At 42.8% G+C, this 16,803-nt stretch overlaps 50 non-coding genes across 50 annotated transcripts; all 50 read right to left on the bottom strand.

Moving 5' to 3' along the window:
* Window positions 1–4: 4 nt before the first annotated feature.
* On the bottom strand, window positions 5–77 carry Trnar-ucu (transfer RNA arginine (anticodon UCU)). The gene has a single exon. It is a non-coding gene; the product is annotated as a tRNA-Arg (tRNA).
* A 254-nt stretch (window positions 78–331) lies between these two features.
* Window positions 332–404, bottom strand: Trnar-ucu (transfer RNA arginine (anticodon UCU)). The gene has a single exon. It is a non-coding gene; the product is annotated as a tRNA-Arg (tRNA).
* Window positions 405–658: 254 nt separating this feature from the next.
* Window positions 659–731, bottom strand: Trnar-ucu (transfer RNA arginine (anticodon UCU)). Its single transcript has one exon. It is a non-coding gene; the product is annotated as a tRNA-Arg (tRNA).
* Window positions 732–984: 253 nt separating this feature from the next.
* On the bottom strand, window positions 985–1,059 carry Trnar-ucu (transfer RNA arginine (anticodon UCU)). The gene has a single exon. It is a non-coding gene; the product is annotated as a tRNA-Arg (tRNA).
* A 255-nt stretch (window positions 1,060–1,314) lies between these two features.
* Trnar-ucu (transfer RNA arginine (anticodon UCU)) lies at window positions 1,315–1,387 on the bottom strand. The gene has a single exon. It is a non-coding gene; the product is annotated as a tRNA-Arg (tRNA).
* A 254-nt stretch (window positions 1,388–1,641) lies between these two features.
* Window positions 1,642–1,714, bottom strand: Trnar-ucu (transfer RNA arginine (anticodon UCU)). The gene has a single exon. It is a non-coding gene; the product is annotated as a tRNA-Arg (tRNA).
* A 255-nt stretch (window positions 1,715–1,969) lies between these two features.
* Window positions 1,970–2,042, bottom strand: Trnar-ucu (transfer RNA arginine (anticodon UCU)). The gene has a single exon. It is a non-coding gene; the product is annotated as a tRNA-Arg (tRNA).
* A 254-nt stretch (window positions 2,043–2,296) lies between these two features.
* Trnar-ucu (transfer RNA arginine (anticodon UCU)) lies at window positions 2,297–2,369 on the bottom strand. Its single transcript has one exon. It is a non-coding gene; the product is annotated as a tRNA-Arg (tRNA).
* Window positions 2,370–2,830: 461 nt separating this feature from the next.
* Trnar-ucu (transfer RNA arginine (anticodon UCU)) lies at window positions 2,831–2,905 on the bottom strand. The gene has a single exon. It is a non-coding gene; the product is annotated as a tRNA-Arg (tRNA).
* A 255-nt stretch (window positions 2,906–3,160) lies between these two features.
* Trnar-ucu (transfer RNA arginine (anticodon UCU)) lies at window positions 3,161–3,233 on the bottom strand. The gene has a single exon. It is a non-coding gene; the product is annotated as a tRNA-Arg (tRNA).
* A 254-nt stretch (window positions 3,234–3,487) lies between these two features.
* Window positions 3,488–3,560, bottom strand: Trnar-ucu (transfer RNA arginine (anticodon UCU)). Its single transcript has one exon. It is a non-coding gene; the product is annotated as a tRNA-Arg (tRNA).
* Window positions 3,561–3,815: 255 nt separating this feature from the next.
* Trnar-ucu (transfer RNA arginine (anticodon UCU)) lies at window positions 3,816–3,888 on the bottom strand. Its single transcript has one exon. It is a non-coding gene; the product is annotated as a tRNA-Arg (tRNA).
* A 254-nt stretch (window positions 3,889–4,142) lies between these two features.
* Trnar-ucu (transfer RNA arginine (anticodon UCU)) lies at window positions 4,143–4,215 on the bottom strand. The gene has a single exon. It is a non-coding gene; the product is annotated as a tRNA-Arg (tRNA).
* Window positions 4,216–4,471: 256 nt separating this feature from the next.
* Window positions 4,472–4,544, bottom strand: Trnar-ucu (transfer RNA arginine (anticodon UCU)). Its single transcript has one exon. It is a non-coding gene; the product is annotated as a tRNA-Arg (tRNA).
* Window positions 4,545–4,797: 253 nt separating this feature from the next.
* Trnar-ucu (transfer RNA arginine (anticodon UCU)) lies at window positions 4,798–4,872 on the bottom strand. The gene has a single exon. It is a non-coding gene; the product is annotated as a tRNA-Arg (tRNA).
* A 256-nt stretch (window positions 4,873–5,128) lies between these two features.
* On the bottom strand, window positions 5,129–5,201 carry Trnar-ucu (transfer RNA arginine (anticodon UCU)). The gene has a single exon. It is a non-coding gene; the product is annotated as a tRNA-Arg (tRNA).
* Window positions 5,202–5,456: 255 nt separating this feature from the next.
* Trnar-ucu (transfer RNA arginine (anticodon UCU)) lies at window positions 5,457–5,529 on the bottom strand. The gene has a single exon. It is a non-coding gene; the product is annotated as a tRNA-Arg (tRNA).
* Window positions 5,530–5,785: 256 nt separating this feature from the next.
* Window positions 5,786–5,858, bottom strand: Trnar-ucu (transfer RNA arginine (anticodon UCU)). Its single transcript has one exon. It is a non-coding gene; the product is annotated as a tRNA-Arg (tRNA).
* Window positions 5,859–6,114: 256 nt separating this feature from the next.
* Trnar-ucu (transfer RNA arginine (anticodon UCU)) lies at window positions 6,115–6,187 on the bottom strand. The gene has a single exon. It is a non-coding gene; the product is annotated as a tRNA-Arg (tRNA).
* A 254-nt stretch (window positions 6,188–6,441) lies between these two features.
* On the bottom strand, window positions 6,442–6,514 carry Trnar-ucu (transfer RNA arginine (anticodon UCU)). The gene has a single exon. It is a non-coding gene; the product is annotated as a tRNA-Arg (tRNA).
* A 255-nt stretch (window positions 6,515–6,769) lies between these two features.
* Window positions 6,770–6,842, bottom strand: Trnar-ucu (transfer RNA arginine (anticodon UCU)). The gene has a single exon. It is a non-coding gene; the product is annotated as a tRNA-Arg (tRNA).
* Window positions 6,843–7,096: 254 nt separating this feature from the next.
* Trnar-ucu (transfer RNA arginine (anticodon UCU)) lies at window positions 7,097–7,169 on the bottom strand. Its single transcript has one exon. It is a non-coding gene; the product is annotated as a tRNA-Arg (tRNA).
* Window positions 7,170–7,425: 256 nt separating this feature from the next.
* Window positions 7,426–7,498, bottom strand: Trnar-ucu (transfer RNA arginine (anticodon UCU)). Its single transcript has one exon. It is a non-coding gene; the product is annotated as a tRNA-Arg (tRNA).
* Window positions 7,499–7,751: 253 nt separating this feature from the next.
* Trnar-ucu (transfer RNA arginine (anticodon UCU)) lies at window positions 7,752–7,826 on the bottom strand. The gene has a single exon. It is a non-coding gene; the product is annotated as a tRNA-Arg (tRNA).
* A 256-nt stretch (window positions 7,827–8,082) lies between these two features.
* Window positions 8,083–8,155, bottom strand: Trnar-ucu (transfer RNA arginine (anticodon UCU)). The gene has a single exon. It is a non-coding gene; the product is annotated as a tRNA-Arg (tRNA).
* Window positions 8,156–8,410: 255 nt separating this feature from the next.
* On the bottom strand, window positions 8,411–8,483 carry Trnar-ucu (transfer RNA arginine (anticodon UCU)). Its single transcript has one exon. It is a non-coding gene; the product is annotated as a tRNA-Arg (tRNA).
* Window positions 8,484–8,739: 256 nt separating this feature from the next.
* Window positions 8,740–8,812, bottom strand: Trnar-ucu (transfer RNA arginine (anticodon UCU)). The gene has a single exon. It is a non-coding gene; the product is annotated as a tRNA-Arg (tRNA).
* A 256-nt stretch (window positions 8,813–9,068) lies between these two features.
* On the bottom strand, window positions 9,069–9,141 carry Trnar-ucu (transfer RNA arginine (anticodon UCU)). The gene has a single exon. It is a non-coding gene; the product is annotated as a tRNA-Arg (tRNA).
* Window positions 9,142–9,395: 254 nt separating this feature from the next.
* On the bottom strand, window positions 9,396–9,468 carry Trnar-ucu (transfer RNA arginine (anticodon UCU)). Its single transcript has one exon. It is a non-coding gene; the product is annotated as a tRNA-Arg (tRNA).
* A 255-nt stretch (window positions 9,469–9,723) lies between these two features.
* Window positions 9,724–9,796, bottom strand: Trnar-ucu (transfer RNA arginine (anticodon UCU)). The gene has a single exon. It is a non-coding gene; the product is annotated as a tRNA-Arg (tRNA).
* A 254-nt stretch (window positions 9,797–10,050) lies between these two features.
* On the bottom strand, window positions 10,051–10,123 carry Trnar-ucu (transfer RNA arginine (anticodon UCU)). The gene has a single exon. It is a non-coding gene; the product is annotated as a tRNA-Arg (tRNA).
* A 256-nt stretch (window positions 10,124–10,379) lies between these two features.
* Window positions 10,380–10,452, bottom strand: Trnar-ucu (transfer RNA arginine (anticodon UCU)). Its single transcript has one exon. It is a non-coding gene; the product is annotated as a tRNA-Arg (tRNA).
* Window positions 10,453–10,705: 253 nt separating this feature from the next.
* Trnar-ucu (transfer RNA arginine (anticodon UCU)) lies at window positions 10,706–10,780 on the bottom strand. Its single transcript has one exon. It is a non-coding gene; the product is annotated as a tRNA-Arg (tRNA).
* Window positions 10,781–11,036: 256 nt separating this feature from the next.
* On the bottom strand, window positions 11,037–11,109 carry Trnar-ucu (transfer RNA arginine (anticodon UCU)). Its single transcript has one exon. It is a non-coding gene; the product is annotated as a tRNA-Arg (tRNA).
* A 255-nt stretch (window positions 11,110–11,364) lies between these two features.
* On the bottom strand, window positions 11,365–11,437 carry Trnar-ucu (transfer RNA arginine (anticodon UCU)). The gene has a single exon. It is a non-coding gene; the product is annotated as a tRNA-Arg (tRNA).
* Window positions 11,438–11,693: 256 nt separating this feature from the next.
* Window positions 11,694–11,766, bottom strand: Trnar-ucu (transfer RNA arginine (anticodon UCU)). The gene has a single exon. It is a non-coding gene; the product is annotated as a tRNA-Arg (tRNA).
* A 583-nt stretch (window positions 11,767–12,349) lies between these two features.
* Trnar-ucu (transfer RNA arginine (anticodon UCU)) lies at window positions 12,350–12,422 on the bottom strand. Its single transcript has one exon. It is a non-coding gene; the product is annotated as a tRNA-Arg (tRNA).
* A 254-nt stretch (window positions 12,423–12,676) lies between these two features.
* Trnar-ucu (transfer RNA arginine (anticodon UCU)) lies at window positions 12,677–12,749 on the bottom strand. Its single transcript has one exon. It is a non-coding gene; the product is annotated as a tRNA-Arg (tRNA).
* Window positions 12,750–13,005: 256 nt separating this feature from the next.
* Trnar-ucu (transfer RNA arginine (anticodon UCU)) lies at window positions 13,006–13,078 on the bottom strand. Its single transcript has one exon. It is a non-coding gene; the product is annotated as a tRNA-Arg (tRNA).
* Window positions 13,079–13,333: 255 nt separating this feature from the next.
* On the bottom strand, window positions 13,334–13,406 carry Trnar-ucu (transfer RNA arginine (anticodon UCU)). Its single transcript has one exon. It is a non-coding gene; the product is annotated as a tRNA-Arg (tRNA).
* Window positions 13,407–13,662: 256 nt separating this feature from the next.
* Trnar-ucu (transfer RNA arginine (anticodon UCU)) lies at window positions 13,663–13,735 on the bottom strand. Its single transcript has one exon. It is a non-coding gene; the product is annotated as a tRNA-Arg (tRNA).
* Window positions 13,736–13,990: 255 nt separating this feature from the next.
* Trnar-ucu (transfer RNA arginine (anticodon UCU)) lies at window positions 13,991–14,063 on the bottom strand. The gene has a single exon. It is a non-coding gene; the product is annotated as a tRNA-Arg (tRNA).
* A 254-nt stretch (window positions 14,064–14,317) lies between these two features.
* Trnar-ucu (transfer RNA arginine (anticodon UCU)) lies at window positions 14,318–14,390 on the bottom strand. Its single transcript has one exon. It is a non-coding gene; the product is annotated as a tRNA-Arg (tRNA).
* Window positions 14,391–14,645: 255 nt separating this feature from the next.
* Window positions 14,646–14,718, bottom strand: Trnar-ucu (transfer RNA arginine (anticodon UCU)). The gene has a single exon. It is a non-coding gene; the product is annotated as a tRNA-Arg (tRNA).
* Window positions 14,719–14,972: 254 nt separating this feature from the next.
* Trnar-ucu (transfer RNA arginine (anticodon UCU)) lies at window positions 14,973–15,045 on the bottom strand. The gene has a single exon. It is a non-coding gene; the product is annotated as a tRNA-Arg (tRNA).
* A 256-nt stretch (window positions 15,046–15,301) lies between these two features.
* Window positions 15,302–15,374, bottom strand: Trnar-ucu (transfer RNA arginine (anticodon UCU)). The gene has a single exon. It is a non-coding gene; the product is annotated as a tRNA-Arg (tRNA).
* Window positions 15,375–15,627: 253 nt separating this feature from the next.
* Trnar-ucu (transfer RNA arginine (anticodon UCU)) lies at window positions 15,628–15,702 on the bottom strand. The gene has a single exon. It is a non-coding gene; the product is annotated as a tRNA-Arg (tRNA).
* Window positions 15,703–15,958: 256 nt separating this feature from the next.
* On the bottom strand, window positions 15,959–16,031 carry Trnar-ucu (transfer RNA arginine (anticodon UCU)). The gene has a single exon. It is a non-coding gene; the product is annotated as a tRNA-Arg (tRNA).
* Window positions 16,032–16,286: 255 nt separating this feature from the next.
* Trnar-ucu (transfer RNA arginine (anticodon UCU)) lies at window positions 16,287–16,359 on the bottom strand. Its single transcript has one exon. It is a non-coding gene; the product is annotated as a tRNA-Arg (tRNA).
* A 255-nt stretch (window positions 16,360–16,614) lies between these two features.
* Trnar-ucu (transfer RNA arginine (anticodon UCU)) lies at window positions 16,615–16,687 on the bottom strand. Its single transcript has one exon. It is a non-coding gene; the product is annotated as a tRNA-Arg (tRNA).
* Window positions 16,688–16,803: the final 116 nt, after the last annotated feature.

Here is a 16,803-nt window from a genome sequence, read left to right as displayed (position 1 = left end):
GCTGCATCCCTGGTGGGATTCGAACCCACGGCCTCTGGATTAGAAGTCCAGCGCGCTATCCCCTGCGCTACAGGGACCTGGCAATAGAAAGCCTAGTTTTACGAAAAGATCCAGCATACCATATATCCTTCACAATCATTTGGGTAAAAAAACAGAACAAAACCCGAGTGGATAGCGAAATGGAATTCATTCTGCAATGGACGTGGTAGACACTGACATGCCTCGTGCTCTTTCTGTGTTTATGATGACATTAAAATGAAGAATGTTGCCTCACCATATGATGGTAGTTGGTAAAGAAGTATGTTAAAACATAACTGTAAAATGATGGCTGCATCCCTGGTGGGATTCGAACCCACGGCCTCTGGATTAGAAGTCCAGCGCGCTATCCCCTGCGCTACAGGGACCTGGCAATGTTGAGCCTATTTTTATGAAAAGATCCAGCATACCCTACATCCTTCACAATCATTTGGGTAAAAAAACAGAACAAAACCCCAGTGGATAGCGAAATGGAATTGATTCTGCAATGGACGTGGTAGACACTGACATGCCTCGTGCTCTTTCTGTGTTTATGATGACATTTAAATGAAGAATGTTGCCTCACGATATGATGGTAGTTGGTAAAGAAGTATGTTAAAACATAACTGTAAAATGATGGCTGCATCCCTGGTGGGATTCGAACCCACGGCCTCTGGATTAGAAGTCCAGCGCGCTATCCCCTGCGCTACAGGGACCTGGCAATAGAAAGCCTAGTTTTAGGAAAAGATCCGGCATACCATATATCCGTCACAATCATTGCAAGCTGAAAAAAACCCCAAAACCCGAGTGGATAGCGAAATGGAATTGATTCTGCAATGGACTCGGTAGACACTGACATGCCCAGTGCTCTTTCTGTGTTTATGATGACATTAAAATGAAGAATGTTGCCTCACCATATGATGGTAGTTGGTAAAAAGTATGTTAAAACATTAACTGTAAAATAAACGTTGCATCCCTGATGGGATTCGAACCCACGGCCTCTGGATTAGAAGTCCAGCGCGCTATCCCCTGCGCTACAGGGGCCTGTCAATAAGAAGCCTAGTTTTACGAAAAGATCCGGCATACCATACATCCTTCACAATCATTTGGGTAAAAAAGCAAAAACAAAACCCCAGTGGATTGCGAAATGGAAATGATTCTGCAATGGACGTGGTAGACACTGACATGCCTCGTGCTCTTTCTGTGTTTATGATGACATTTAAATGAAGAATGTTGCCTCACGATATGATTTTAGTTGGTAAAGAAGTATGTTAAAACATAACTGTAAAATGATTGCTGCATCCCTGGTGGGATTCGAACCCACGGCCTCTGGATTAGAAGTCCAGCGCGCTATCCCCTGCGCTACAGGGACCTGGCAATAGAAAGCCTAGTTTTAGGAAAAGATCCGGCATATCATATATCTGTCACAATCATTGCAAGCTGAAAAAAAACCAAAACCCCAGTGGATAGCGAAATGGAATTGATTCTGCAATGGACGTGGTAGACACTGACATGCCTCGTGCTCTTTCTGTGTTTATGATGACATTTAAATGAAGAATGTTGCCTCACGATATGATTGTAGTTGGTAAAGAAGTATGTTAAAACATAACTGTAAAATGATGGCTGCATCCCTGGTGGGATTCGAACCCACGGCCTCTGGATTAGAAGTCCAGCGCGCTATCCCCTGCGCTACAGGGACCTGGCAATAGAAAGCCTAGTTTTAGGAAAAGATCCGGCATACCATATATCCGTCACAATCATTGCAAGCTGAAAAAAACCCCAAAACCCGAGTGGATAGCGAAATGGAATTGATTCTGCAATGGACTCGGTAGACACTGACATGCCCAGTGCTCTTTCTGTGTTTATGATGACATTAAAATGAAGAATGTTGCCTCACCATATGATGGTAGTTGGTAAAAAGTATGTTAAAACATTAACTGTAAAATAAACGTTGCATCCCTGATGGGATTCGAACCCACGGCCTCTGGATTAGAAGTCCAGCGCGCTATCCCCTGCGCTACAGGTACCTGGCAATAGAAAACCTAGTTTTACGAAAAGATCCGGCATACCATATATCCGTCACAATCATTGCAAGCTGAAAAAAACCCAAAACCCGAGTGGATAGCGAAATGGAATTGATACTGCATTGGATGTGGTAGACACTGACATGCCTCGTGCTCTTTCTGTGTTTATGATGACATTCAAATGAAGAATGTTGACTTACGATATGATGGTAGTTGGTAAAGAAGTATGTTAAAACATAACTGTAAAATGATGGCTGCATCCCTGGTGGGATTCGAACCCACGGCCTCTGGATTAGAAGTCCAGCGCGCTATCCCCTGCGCTACAGGGACCTGTCAATAACAAGCCTAGTTTTACAAAAAGATCCGGCATACCAAACATCCTTCACAATCATTTGAGTAAAAAAGCAAAAACAAAACCCCAGTGGATTGCGAAATGGAAATGATTCTGCAATGGACGTGGTAGACACTGACATGCCTCGTGCTCTTTCTGTGTTTATGGATTAGAAGTCCAGCGCGCTATCCCCTGCGCTACAGGGACCTGGCAATAGAAAGCCTAGTTTTAGGAAAAGATCCGGCATACCATATATCCGTCACAATCATTGCAAGCTGAAAAAACCCCCAAAACCCGAGTGGATAGCGAAATGGAATTGATTCTGCAATGGACTCGGTAGACACTGACATGCCCAGTGCTCTTTCTGTGTTTATGATGACATTAAAATGAAGAATGTTGCCTCACCATATGATGGTAGTTGGTAAAAAGTATGTTAAAACATTAACTGTAAAATAAACGTTGCATCCCTGATGGGATTCGAACCCACGGCCTCTGGATTAGAAGTCCAGCGCGCTATCCCCTGCGCTACAGGGGCCTGTCAATAAGAAGCCTAGTTTTACGAAAAGATCCGGCATACCATACATCCTTCACAATCATTTGGGTAAAAAAGCAAAAACAAAACCCCAGTGGATTGCGAAATGGAAATGATTCTGCAATGGACGTGGTAGACACTGACATGCCTCGTGCTCTTTCTGTGTTTATGATGACATTTAAATGAAGAATGTTGCCTCACGATATGATTTTAGTTGGTAAAGAAGTATGTTAAAACATAACTGTAAAATGATTGCTGCATCCCTGGTGGGATTCGAACCCACGGCCTCTGGATTAGAAGTCCAGCGCGCTATCCCCTGCGCTACAGGGACCTGGCAATAGAAAGCCTAGTTTTAGGAAAAGATCCGGCATATCATATATCTGTCACAATCATTGCAAGCTGAAAAAAAACCAAAACCCCAGTGGATAGCGAAATGGAATTGATTCTGCAATGGACGTGGTAGACACTGACATGCCTCGTGCTCTTTCTGTGTTTATGATGACATTTAAATGAAGAATGTTGCCTCACGATATGATTGTAGTTGGTAAAGAAGTATGTTAAAACATAACTGTAAAATGATGGCTGCATCCCTGGTGGGATTCGAACCCACGGCCTCTGGATTAGAAGTCCAGCGCGCTATCCCCTGCGCTACAGGGACCTGGCAATAGAAAGCCTAGTTTTAGGAAAAGATCCGGCATACCATATATCCGTCACAATCATTGCAAGCTGAAAAAAACCCCAAAACCCGAGTGGATAGCGAAATGGAATTGATTCTGCAATGGACTCGGTAGACACTGACATGCCCAGTGCTCTTTCTGTGTTTATGATGACATTAAAATGAAGAATGTTGCCTCACCATATGATGGTAGTTGGTAAAAAGTATGTTAAAACATTAACTGTAAAATAAACGTTGCATCCCTGATGGGATTCGAACCCACGGCCTCTGGATTAGAAGTCCAGCGCGCTATCCCCTGCGCTACAGGTACCTGGCAATAGAAAACCTAGTTTTACGAAAAGATCCGGCATACCATATATCCGTCACAATCATTGCAAGCTGAAAAAAACCCAAAACCCGAGTGGATAGCGAAATGGAATTGATACTGCATTGGATGTGGTAGACACTGACATGCCTCGTGCTCTTTCTGTGTTTATGATGACATTCAAATGAAGAATGTTGACTTACGATATGATGGTAGTTGGTAAAGAAGTATGTTAAAACATAACTGTAAAATGATGGCTGCATCCCTGGTGGGATTCGAACCCACGGCCTCTGGATTAGAAGTCCAGCGCGCTATCCCCTGCGCTACAGGGACCTGTCAATAACAAGCCTAGTTTTACAAAAAGATCCGGCATACCAAACATCCTTCACAATCATTTGAGTAAAAAAGCAAAAACAAAACCCCAGTGGATTGCGAAATGGAAATGATTCTGCAATGGACGTGGTAGACACTGACATGCCTCGTGCTCTTTCTGTGTTTATGGTGCTATTTAAATGAAGAATGTTGCCTCACAATATGATTGTAGTTGGTAAAGAAGTATGTTAAAAATTGAAAATTAAAATGATTGCTGCATCCCTGGTGGGATTCGAACCCACGGCCTCTGGATTAGAAGTCCAGCGCGCTATCCCCTGCGCTACAGGGACCTGGCAATAACAAGCCTAGTTTTACGAAAAGATCCAGCATACCATATATCCTTCACAATCATTGCAAGCTGAAAAAAACCCAAAACCCGAGTGGATAGCGAAATGGAATTGATTCTGCAATGGACGTGGTAGACACTGACATGCCTCGTGCTCTTTCTGTGTTTATGATGACATTAAAATGAAGAATGTTGCCTCACGATATGATGGTAGTTGGTAAAGAAGTATGTTAAAACATTAACTGTAAAATGAACGCTGCTTCCCTGATGGGATTCGAACCCACGGCCTCTGGATTAGAAGTCCAGCGCGCTATCCCCTGCGCTACAGGGGCCTGTCAATAACAAGCCTAGTTTTACGAAAAGATCCGGCATACCATACATCCTTCACAATCATTTGAGTAAAAAAGCAAAAACAAAACCCCAGTGGATTGCGAAATGGAAATGATTCTGCAATGGACGTGGTAGACACTGACATGCCTCGTGCTCTTTCTGTGTTTATGGTGACATTAAAATGAAGAATGTTGCCTCACGATATGATTGTAGTTGGTAAAGAAGTATGTTAAAAAATTCAAATTCAAATAGATGCTGCATCCCTGGTGGGATTCGAACCCACGGCCTCTGGATTAGAAGTCCAGCGCGCTATCCCCTGCGCTACAGGGACCTGGCAATAGAAAGCCTAGTTTTACGAAAAGATCCGGCATACCATATATCCTTCACAATCATTGCAAGCTGAAAAAAACCCCAAAACCCGAGTGGATAGCGAAATGGAATTGATTCTGCAATGGACCTGGTAGACACTGACATGCCTCGTGCTCTTTCTGTGTTTATGATGACATTAAAATGAAGAATGTTGACTTACGATATGATTGTAGTTGGTAAAGAAGTATGTTAAAACATAACTGTAAAATGATTGCTGCATCCCTGGTGGGATTCGAACCCACGGCCTCTGGATTAGAAGTCCAGCGTGCTATCCCCTGCGCTACATGGACCTGGCAATAGAAAGCCTAGTTTTACGAAAAGATCCGGCATACCATACATCCTTCACAATCATTTGAGTAAAAAAGCAAAAACAAAACCCCAGTGGATTGCGAAATGGAAATGATTCTGCAATGGACGTGGTAGACACTGACATGCCTCGTGCTCTTTCTGTGTTTATGGTGACATTAAAATGAAGAATGTTGCCTCACGATATGATTGTAGTTGGTAAAGAAGTATGTTAAAAAATTCAAATTCAAATAGATGCTGCATCCCTGGTGGGATTCGAACCCACGGCCTCTGGATTAGAAGTCCAGCGCGCTATCCCCTGCGCTACAGGGACCTGGCAATAGAAAGCCTAGTTTTAGGAAAAGATCCGGCATATCATATATCCTTCACAATCATTGCAAGCTGAAAAAAAACCCAAAACCCGAGTGGATAGCGAAATGGAATTGATTCTGCAATGGACGTGGTAGACACTGACATGCCTCGTGCTCTTTCTGTGTTTATGATGACATTAAAATGAAGAATGTTGCCTCACGATATGAGTGTAGTTGGTAAAGAAGTATGTTAAAAATTGAAAATTAAAATGATTGCTGCATCCCTGGTGGGATTCGAACCCACGGCCTCTGGATTAGAAGTCCAGCGCGCTATCCCCTGCGCTACAGGGACCTGGCAATAGAAAGCCTAGTTTTACGAAAAGATCCGGCATACCATATATCCGTCACAATCATTGCAAGCTGAAAAAAACCCAAAACCCCAGTGGATAGCGAAATGGAATTGATTCTGCAATGGACCTGGTAGACACTGACATGCCTCGTGCTCTTTCTGTGTTTATGATGACATTCAAATGAAGAATGTTGACTTACGATATGATGGTAGTTGGTAAAGAAGTATGTTAAAACATAACTGTAAAATGATTGCTGCATCCCTGGTGGGATTCGAACCCACGGCCTCTGGATTAGAAGTCCAGCGCGCTATCCCCTGCGCTACAGGGACCTGGCAACGTGCAGCCTAGTTTTATGTAAAGATCCAGCATACCATACATCTTTCACAATCATTTGGGTAAAAAAACAGAACAAAACCCGAGTGGATAGCGAAATGGAATTGATTCTGCAATGGACCTGGTAGACACTGACATGCCTCGTGCTCTTTCTGTGTTTATGATGACATTAAAATGAAGAATGTTGACTTACGATATGATTGTAGTTGGTAAAGAAGTATGTTAAAAATTGAAAATTAAAATGATTGCTGCATCCCTGGTGGGATTCGAACCCACGGCCTCTGGATTAGAAGTCCAGCGCGCTATCCCCTGCGCTACAGGTACCTGGCAATAGAAAACCTAGTTTTACGAAAAGATCCGGCATACCATATATCCGTCACAATCATTGCAAGCTGAAAAAAACCCAAAACCCGAGTGGATAGCGAAATGGAATTGATACTGCATTGGATGTGGTAGACACTGACATGCCTCGTGCTCTTTCTGTGTTTATGATGACATTCAAATGAAGAATGTTGACTTACGATATGATGGTAGTTGGTAAAGAAGTATGTTAAAACATAACTGTAAAATGATGGCTGCATCCCTGGTGGGATTCGAACCCACGGCCTCTGGATTAGAAGTCCAGCGCGCTATCCCCTGCGCTACAGGGACCTGTCAATAACAAGCCTAGTTTTACAAAAAGATCCGGCATACCAAACATCCTTCACAATCATTTGAGTAAAAAAGCAAAAACAAAACCCCAGTGGATTGCGAAATGGAAATGATTCTGCAATGGACGTGGTAGACACTGACATGCCTCGTGCTCTTTCTGTGTTTATGGTGCTATTTAAATGAAGAATGTTGCCTCACAATATGATTGTAGTTGGTAAAGAAGTATGTTAAAAATTGAAAATTAAAATGATTGCTGCATCCCTGGTGGGATTCGAACCCACGGCCTCTGGATTAGAAGTCCAGCGCGCTATCCCCTGCGCTACAGGGACCTGGCAATAACAAGCCTAGTTTTACGAAAAGATCCAGCATACCATATATCCTTCACAATCATTGCAAGCTGAAAAAAACCCAAAACCCGAGTGGATAGCGAAATGGAATTGATTCTGCAATGGACGTGGTAGACACTGACATGCCTCGTGCTCTTTCTGTGTTTATGATGACATTAAAATGAAGAATGTTGCCTCACGATATGATGGTAGTTGGTAAAGAAGTATGTTAAAACATTAACTGTAAAATGAACGCTGCTTCCCTGATGGGATTCGAACCCACGGCCTCTGGATTAGAAGTCCAGCGCGCTATCCCCTGCGCTACAGGGGCCTGTCAATAACAAGCCTAGTTTTACGAAAAGATCCGGCATACCATACATCCTTCACAATCATTTGAGTAAAAAAGCAAAAACAAAACCCCAGTGGATTGCGAAATGGAAATGATTCTGCAATGGACGTGGTAGACACTGACATGCCTCGTGCTCTTTCTGTGTTTATGGTGACATTAAAATGAAGAATGTTGCCTCACGATATGATTGTAGTTGGTAAAGAAGTATGTTAAAAAATTCAAATTCAAATAGATGCTGCATCCCTGGTGGGATTCGAACCCACGGCCTCTGGATTAGAAGTCCAGCGCGCTATCCCCTGCGCTACAGGGACCTGGCAATAGAAAGCCTAGTTTTACGAAAAGATCCGGCATACCATATATCCTTCACAATCATTGCAAGCTGAAAAAAACCCCAAAACCCGAGTGGATAGCGAAATGGAATTGATTCTGCAATGGACCTGGTAGACACTGACATGCCTCGTGCTCTTTCTGTGTTTATGATGACATTAAAATGAAGAATGTTGACTTACGATATGATTGTAGTTGGTAAAGAAGTATGTTAAAACATAACTGTAAAATGATTGCTGCATCCCTGGTGGGATTCGAACCCACGGCCTCTGGATTAGAAGTCCAGCGTGCTATCCCCTGCGCTACATGGACCTGGCAATAGAAAGCCTAGTTTTACGAAAAGATCCGGCATACCATACATCCTTCACAATCATTTGAGTAAAAAAGCAAAAACAAAACCCCAGTGGATTGCGAAATGGAAATGATTCTGCAATGGACGTGGTAGACACTGACATGCCTCGTGCTCTTTCTGTGTTTATGGTGACATTAAAATGAAGAATGTTGCCTCACGATATGATTGTAGTTGGTAAAGAAGTATGTTAAAAAATTCAAATTCAAATAGATGCTGCATCCCTGGTGGGATTCGAACCCACGGCCTCTGGATTAGAAGTCCAGCGCGCTATCCCCTGCGCTACAGGGACCTGGCAATAGAAAGCCTAGTTTTAGGAAAAGATCCGGCATATCATATATCCTTCACAATCATTGCAAGCTGAAAAAAAACCCAAAACCCGAGTGGATAGCGAAATGGAATTGATTCTGCAATGGACGTGGTAGACACTGACATGCCTCGTGCTCTTTCTGTGTTTATGATGACATTAAAATGAAGAATGTTGCCTCACGATATGAGTGTAGTTGGTAAAGAAGTATGTTAAAAATTGAAAATTAAAATGATTGCTGCATCCCTGGTGGGATTCGAACCCACGGCCTCTGGATTAGAAGTCCAGCGCGCTATCCCCTGCGCTACAGGGACCTGGCAATAGAAAGCCTAGTTTTACGAAAAGATCCGGCATACCATATATCCGTCACAATCATTGCAAGCTGAAAAAAACCCAAAACCCCAGTGGATAGCGAAATGGAATTGATTCTGCAATGGACCTGGTAGACACTGACATGCCTCGTGCTCTTTCTGTGTTTATGATGACATTCAAATGAAGAATGTTGACTTACGATATGATGGTAGTTGGTAAAGAAGTATGTTAAAACATAACTGTAAAATGATTGCTGCATCCCTGGTGGGATTCGAACCCACGGCCTCTGGATTAGAAGTCCAGCGCGCTATCCCCTGCGCTACAGGGACCTGGCAACGTGCAGCCTAGTTTTATGTAAAGATCCAGCATACCATACATCTTTCACAATCATTTGGGTAAAAAAACAGAACAAAACCCGAGTGGATAGCGAAATGGAATTGATTCTGCAATGGACCTGGTAGACACTGACATGCCTCGTGCTCTTTCTGTGTTTATGATGACATTAAAATGAAGAATGTTGACTTACGATATGATTGTAGTTGGTAAAGAAGTATGTTAAAAATTGAAAATTAAAATGATTGCTGCATCCCTGGTGGGATTCGAACCCACGGCCTCTGGATTAGAAGTCCAGCGCGCTATCCCCTGCGCTACAGGTACCTGGCAATAGAAAACCTAGTTTTACGAAAAGATCCGGCATACCATATATCCGTCACAATCATTGCAAGCTGAAAAAAACCCAAAACCCGAGTGGATAGCGAAATGGAATTGATACTGCATTGGATGTGGTAGACACTGACATGCCTCGTGCTCTTTCTGTGTTTATGATGACATTCAAATGAAGAATGTTGACTTACGATATGATGGTAGTTGGTAAAGAAGTATGTTAAAACATAACTGTAAAATGATGGCTGCATCCCTGGTGGGATTCGAACCCACGGCCTCTGGATTAGAAGTCCAGCGCGCTATCCCCTGCGCTACAGGGACCTGTCAATAACAAGCCTAGTTTTACAAAAAGATCCGGCATACCAAACATCCTTCACAATCATTTGAGTAAAAAAGCAAAAACAAAACCCCAGTGGATTGCGAAATGGAAATGATTCTGCAATGGACGTGGTAGACACTGACATGCCTCGTGCTCTTTCTGTGTTTATGGTGCTATTTAAATGAAGAATGTTGCCTCACAATATGATTGTAGTTGGTAAAGAAGTATGTTAAAAATTGAAAATTAAAATGATTGCTGCATCCCTGGTGGGATTCGAACCCACGGCCTCTGGATTAGAAGTCCAGCGCGCTATCCCCTGCGCTACAGGGACCTGGCAATAACAAGCCTAGTTTTACGAAAAGATCCAGCATACCATATATCCTTCACAATCATTGCAAGCTGAAAAAAACCCAAAACCCGAGTGGATAGCGAAATGGAATTGATTCTGCAATGGACGTGGTAGACACTGACATGCCTCGTGCTCTTTCTGTGTTTATGATGACATTAAAATGAAGAATGTTGCCTCACGATATGATGGTAGTTGGTAAAGAAGTATGTTAAAACATTAACTGTAAAATGAACGCTGCTTCCCTGATGGGATTCGAACCCACGGCCTCTGGATTAGAAGTCCAGCGCGCTATCCCCTGCGCTACAGGGGCGTGTCAATAACAAGCCTAGTTTTACGAAAAGATCCGGCATACCATACATCCTTCACAATCATTTGAGTAAAAAAGCAAAAACAAAACCCCAGTGGATTGCGAAATGGAAATGATTCTGCAATGGACGTGGTAGACACTGACATGCCTCGTGCTCTTTCTGTGTTTATGGTGACATTAAAATGAAGAATGTTGCCTCACGATATGATTGTAGTTGGTAAAGAAGTATGTTAAAAAATTCAAATTCAAATAGATGCTGCATCCCTGGTGGGATTCGAACCCACGGCCTCTGGATTAGAAGTCCAGCGCGCTATCCCCTGCGCTACAGGGACCTGGCAATAGAAAGCCTAGTTTTACGAAAAGATCCGGCATACCATATATCCTTCACAATCATTGCAAGCTGAAAAAAACCCCAAAACCCGAGTGGATAGCGAAATGGAATTGATTCTGCAATGGACGTGGTAGACACTGACATGCCTCGTGCTCTTTCTGTGTTTATGATGACATTAAAATGAAGAATGTTGACTTACGATATGATTGTAGTTGGTAAAGAAGTATGTTAAAACATAACTGTAAAATGATTGCTGCATCCCTGGTGGGATTCGAATCCACGGCCTCTGGATTAGAAGTCCAGCGTGCTATCCCCTGCGCTACATGGACCTGGCAATAGAAAGCCTAGTTTTACGAAAAGATCCGGCATACCATACATCCTTCACAATCATTTGAGTAAAAAAGCAAAAACAAAACCCCAGTGGATTGCGAAATGGAAATGATTCTGCAATGGACGTGGTAGACACTGACATGCCTCGTGCTCTTTCTGTGTTTATGGTGACATTAAAATGAAGAATGTTGCCTCACGATATGATTGTAGTTGGTAAAGAAGTATGTTAAAAAATTCAAATTCAAATAGATGCTGCATCCCTGGTGGGATTCGAACCCACGGCCTCTGGATTAGAAGTCCAGCGCGCTATCCCCTGCGCTACAGGGACCTGGCAATAGAAAGCCTAGTTTTACGAAAAGATCCGGCATATCATATATCCTTCACAATCATTGCAAGCTGAAAAAAAACCCAAAACCCGAGTGGATAGCGAAATGGAATTGATTCTGCAATGGACGTGGTAGACACTGACATGCCTCGTGCTCTTTCTGTGTTTATGATGACATTAAAATGAAGAATGTTGACTTACGATATGATTGTAGTTGGTAAAGAAGTATGTTAAAACATAACTGTAAAATGATTGCTGCATCCCTGGTGGGATTCGAACCCACGGCCTCTGGATTAGAAGTACAGCGCGCTATGCCCTGCGCTACATGGACCTGGCAATGTGCAGCCTAGATTTATGAAAAGATCCAGCATACCCTACATCCTTCACAATCATTTGGGTAAAAAAAAACAGAACAAAAACACAGTGATAGCGAAATGGAATTGATTCTGCAATGGACGTGGTAGACACTGACATGCCTCGTGCTCTTTCTGTGTTTATGATGACATTTAAATGAAGAATGTTGCCTCACGATATGATGGTAGTTTGTAAAGAAGTATGTTAAAACATAACTGTAAAATGATGGCTGCATCCCTGGTGGGATTCGAACCCACGGCCTCTGGATTAGAAGTCCAGCGCGCTATCCCCTGCGCTACAGGGACCTGGCAATAGAAAACCTAGTTTTACGAAAAGATCCGGCATACCATATGTCCGTCACAATCATTGCAAGCTGAAAAAAACCCAAAACCCCAGTGGATAGCGAAATGGAATTGATTCTGCAATGGACGTGGTAGACACTGACATGCCTCGTGCTCTTTCTGTGTTTATGATGACATTCAAATGAAGAATGTTGACTTACGATATGATGGTAGTTGGTAAAGAAGTATGTTAAAACATAACTGTAAAATGATTGCTGCATCCCTGGTGGGATTCGAACCCACGGCCTCTGGATTAGAAGTCCAGCGCGCTATCCCCTGCGCTACAGGGACCTGGCAATGTGCAGCCGAGTTTTATGAAAAGATCCGGCATACCATACATCCTTCACAATCATTTGAGTAAAAAAGCAAAAACAAAACCCCAGTGGATTGCGAAATGGAAATGATTCTGCAATGGACGTGGTAGACACTGACATGCCTCGTGCTCTTTCTGTGTTTATGGTGACATTAAAATGAAGAATGTTGCCTCACGATATGATTGTAGTTGGTAAAGAAGTATGTTAAAAAATTAAAATTAAAATAGATGCTGCATCCCTGGTGGGATTCGAACCCACGGCCTCTGGATTAGAAGTCCAGCGCGCTATCCCCTGCGCTACAGGGACCTGGCAATAGAAAGCCTAGTTTTACGTAAAGATCCAGCATACCATATATCCTTCACAATCATTGCAAGCTGAAAAAAAACCCAAAACCCGAGTGGATAGCGAAATGGAATTGATTCTGCAATGGACGTGGTAGACACTGACATGCCTCGTGCTCTTTCTGTGTTTATGATGACATTAAAATGAAGAATGTTGACTTACGATATGATTGTAGTTGGTAAAGAAGTATGTTAAAACATAACTGTAAAATGATTGCTGCATCCCTGGTGGGATTCGAACCCACGGCCTCTGGATTAGAAGTCCAGCGTGCTATCCCCTGCGCTACATGGACCTGGCAATGTGCAGCCTAGTTTTATGAAAAGATCCGGCATACCCTACATCCTTCACAATCATTTGGGTAAAAAAAACAGAACAAAAACACAGTGGATAGCGAAATGGAATTGATTCTGCAATGGACGTGGTAGACACTGACATGCCTCGTGCTCTTTCTGTGTTTATGATGACATTCAAATGAAGAATGTTGCCTCACGATATGATTGTAGTTGGTAAAGAAGTATGTTAAAAATTGAAAATTAAAATGATTGCTGCATCCCTGGTGGGATTCGAACCCACGGCCTCTGGATTAGAAGTCCAGCGCGCTATCCCCTGCGCTACAGGGACCTGGCAACGTGCAGCCTAGTTTTATTTAAAGATCCGGCATACCATACATCTTTCACAATCATTTGGGTAAAAAAACAGAACAAAACCCCAGTGGATAGCGAAATTGAATTGATTCTGCAATGGACGTGGTAGACACTGACATGCCTCGTGCTCTTTCTGTGTTTATGATGACATTCAAATGAAGAATGTTGCCTCACGATATGAGTGTAGTTGGTAAAGAAGTATGTTAAAAATTGAAAATTAAAATGATTGCTGCATCCCTGGTGGGATTCGAACCCACGGCCTCTGGATTAGAAGTCCAGCGCGCTATCCCCTGCGCTACAGGGACCTGGCAATAGAAAGCCTAGTTTTACGAAAAGATCCGGCATACCATATATCCGTCACAATCATTGCAAGCTGAAAAAAACCCAAAACCCCAGTGGATAGCGAAATGGAATTGATTCTGCAATGGACCTGGTAGACACTGACATGCCTCGTGCTCTTTCTGTGTTTATGATGACATTCAAATGAAGAATGTTGACTTACGATATGATGGTAGTTGGTAAAGAAGTATGTTAAAACATAACTGTAAAATGATTGCTGCATCCCTGGTGGGATTCGAACCCACGGCCTCTGGATTAGAAGTCCAGCGCGCTATCCCCTGCGCTACAGGGACCTGGCAACGTGCAGCCTAGTTTTATGTAAAGATCCAGCATACCATACATCTTTCACAATCATTTGGGTAAAAAAACAGAACAAAACCCGAGTGGATAGCGAAATGGAATTGATTCTGCAATGGACCTGGTAGACACTGACATGCCTCGTGCTCTTTCTGTGTTTATGATGACATTAAAATGAAGAATGTTGACTTACGATATGATTGTAGTTGGTAAAGAAGTATGTTAAAAATTGAAAATTAAAATGATTGCTGCATCCCTGGTGGGATTCGAACCCACGGCCTCTGGATTAGAAGTCCAGCGCGCTATCCCCTGCGCTACAGGTACCTGGCAATAGAAAACCTAGTTTTACGAAAAGATCCGGCATACCATATATCCGTCACAATCATTGCAAGCTGAAAAAAACCCAAAACCCGAGTGGATAGCGAAATGGAATTGATACTGCATTGGATGTGGTAGACACTGACATGCCTCGTGCTCTTTCTGTGTTTATGATGACATTCAAATGAAGAATGTTGACTTACGATATGATGGTAGTTGGTAAAGAAGTATGTTAAAACATAACTGTAAAATGATGGCTGCATCCCTGGTGGGATTCGAACCCACGGCCTCTGGATTAGAAGTCCAGCGCGCTATCCCCTGCGCTACAGGGACCTGTCAATAACAAGCCTAGTTTTACAAAAAGATCCGGCATACCAAACATCCTTCACAATCATTTGAGTAAAAAAGCAAAAACAAAACCCCAGTGGATTGCGAAATGGAAATGATTCTGCAATGGACGTGGTAGACACTGACATGCCTCGTGCTCTTTCTGTGTTTATGGTGCTATTTAAATGAAGAATGTTGCCTCACGATATGATTGTAGTTGGTAAAGAAGTATGTTAAAAATTGAAAATTAAAATGATGGCTGCATCCCTGGTGGGATTCGAACCCACGGCCTCTGGATTAGAAGTCCAGCGCGCTATCCCCTGCGCTACAGGGACCTGGCAATAACAAGCCTAGTTTTACGAAAAGATCCAGCATACCATATATCCTTCACAATCATTGCAAGCTGAAAAAAACCCAAAACCCGAGTGGATAGCGAAATGGAATTGATTCTGCAATGGACCTGGTAGACACTGACATGCCTCGTGCTCTTTCTGTGTTTATGATGACATTAAAATGAAGAATGTTGCCTCACGATATGATGGTAGTTGGTAAAGAAGTATGTTAAAACATTAACTGTAAAATGAACGCTGCTTCCCTGATGGGATTCGAACCCACGGCCTCTGGATTAGAAGTCCAGCGCGCTATCCCCTGCGCTACAGGGGCCTGTCAATAACAAGCCTAGTTTTACGAAAAGATCCGGCATACCATACATCCTTCACAATCATTTGAGTAAAAAAGCAAAAACAAAACCCCAGTGGATTGCGAAATGGAAATGATTCTGCAATGGACGTGGTAGACACTGACATGCCTCGTGCTCTTTCTGTGTTTATGGTGACATTAAAATGAAGAATGTTGCCTCACGATATGATTGTAGTTGGTAAAGAAGTATGTTAAAAAATTCAAATTCAAATAGATGCTGCATCCCTGGTGGGATTCGAACCCACGGCCTCTTGATTAGAAGTCCAGCGCGCTATCCCCTGCGCTACAGGGACCTGGCAATAGAAAGCCTAGTTTTACGAAAAGATCCGGCATACCATATATCCTTCACAATCATTGCAAGCTGAAAAAAACCCCAAAACCCGAGTGGATAGCGAAATGGAATTGATTCTGCAATGGACGTGGTAGACACTGACATGCCTCGTGCTCTTTCTGTGTTTATGATGACATTAAAATGAAGAATGTTGACTTACGATATGATTGTAGTTGGTAAAGAAGTATGTTAAAACATAACTGTAAAATGATTGCTGCATCCCTGGTGGGATTCGAACCCACGGCCTCTGGATTAGAAGTCCAGCGTGCTATCCCCTGCGCTACATGGACCTGGCAATAGAAAGCCTAGTTTTACGAAAAGATCCGGCATACCATACATCCTTCACAATCATTTGAGTAAAAAAGCAAAAACAAAACCCCAGTGGATTGCGAAATGGAAATGATTCTGCAATGGACGTGGTAGACACTGACATGCCTCGTGCTCTTTCTGTGTTTATGATGACATTAAAATGAAGAATGTTGACTTACGATATGATTGTAGTTGGTAAAGAAGTATGTTAAAACATAACTGTAAAATGATTGCTGCATCCCTGGTGGGATTCGAACCCACGGCCTCTGGATTAGAAGTCCAGCGTGCTATCCCCTGCGCTACATGGACCTGGCAATGTGCAGCCTAGTTTTATGAAAAGATCCGGCATACCCTACATCCTTCACAATCATTTGGGTAAAAAAAACAGAACAAAAACACAGTGGATAGCGAAATGGAATTGATTC

Source organism: Haliotis cracherodii, unplaced genomic scaffold, assembly GCF_022045235.1.
Source record: "Haliotis cracherodii isolate W230 unplaced genomic scaffold, xgHalCrac1.p SCAF_23, whole genome shotgun sequence".
In the NCBI taxonomy this organism is placed as follows: Eukaryota; Metazoa; Mollusca; class Gastropoda; order Lepetellida; family Haliotidae; genus Haliotis; species Haliotis cracherodii.
Note: the sequence above shows the minus strand (reverse complement) of the source record. Positions and strands in the feature narration are given on the sequence as shown.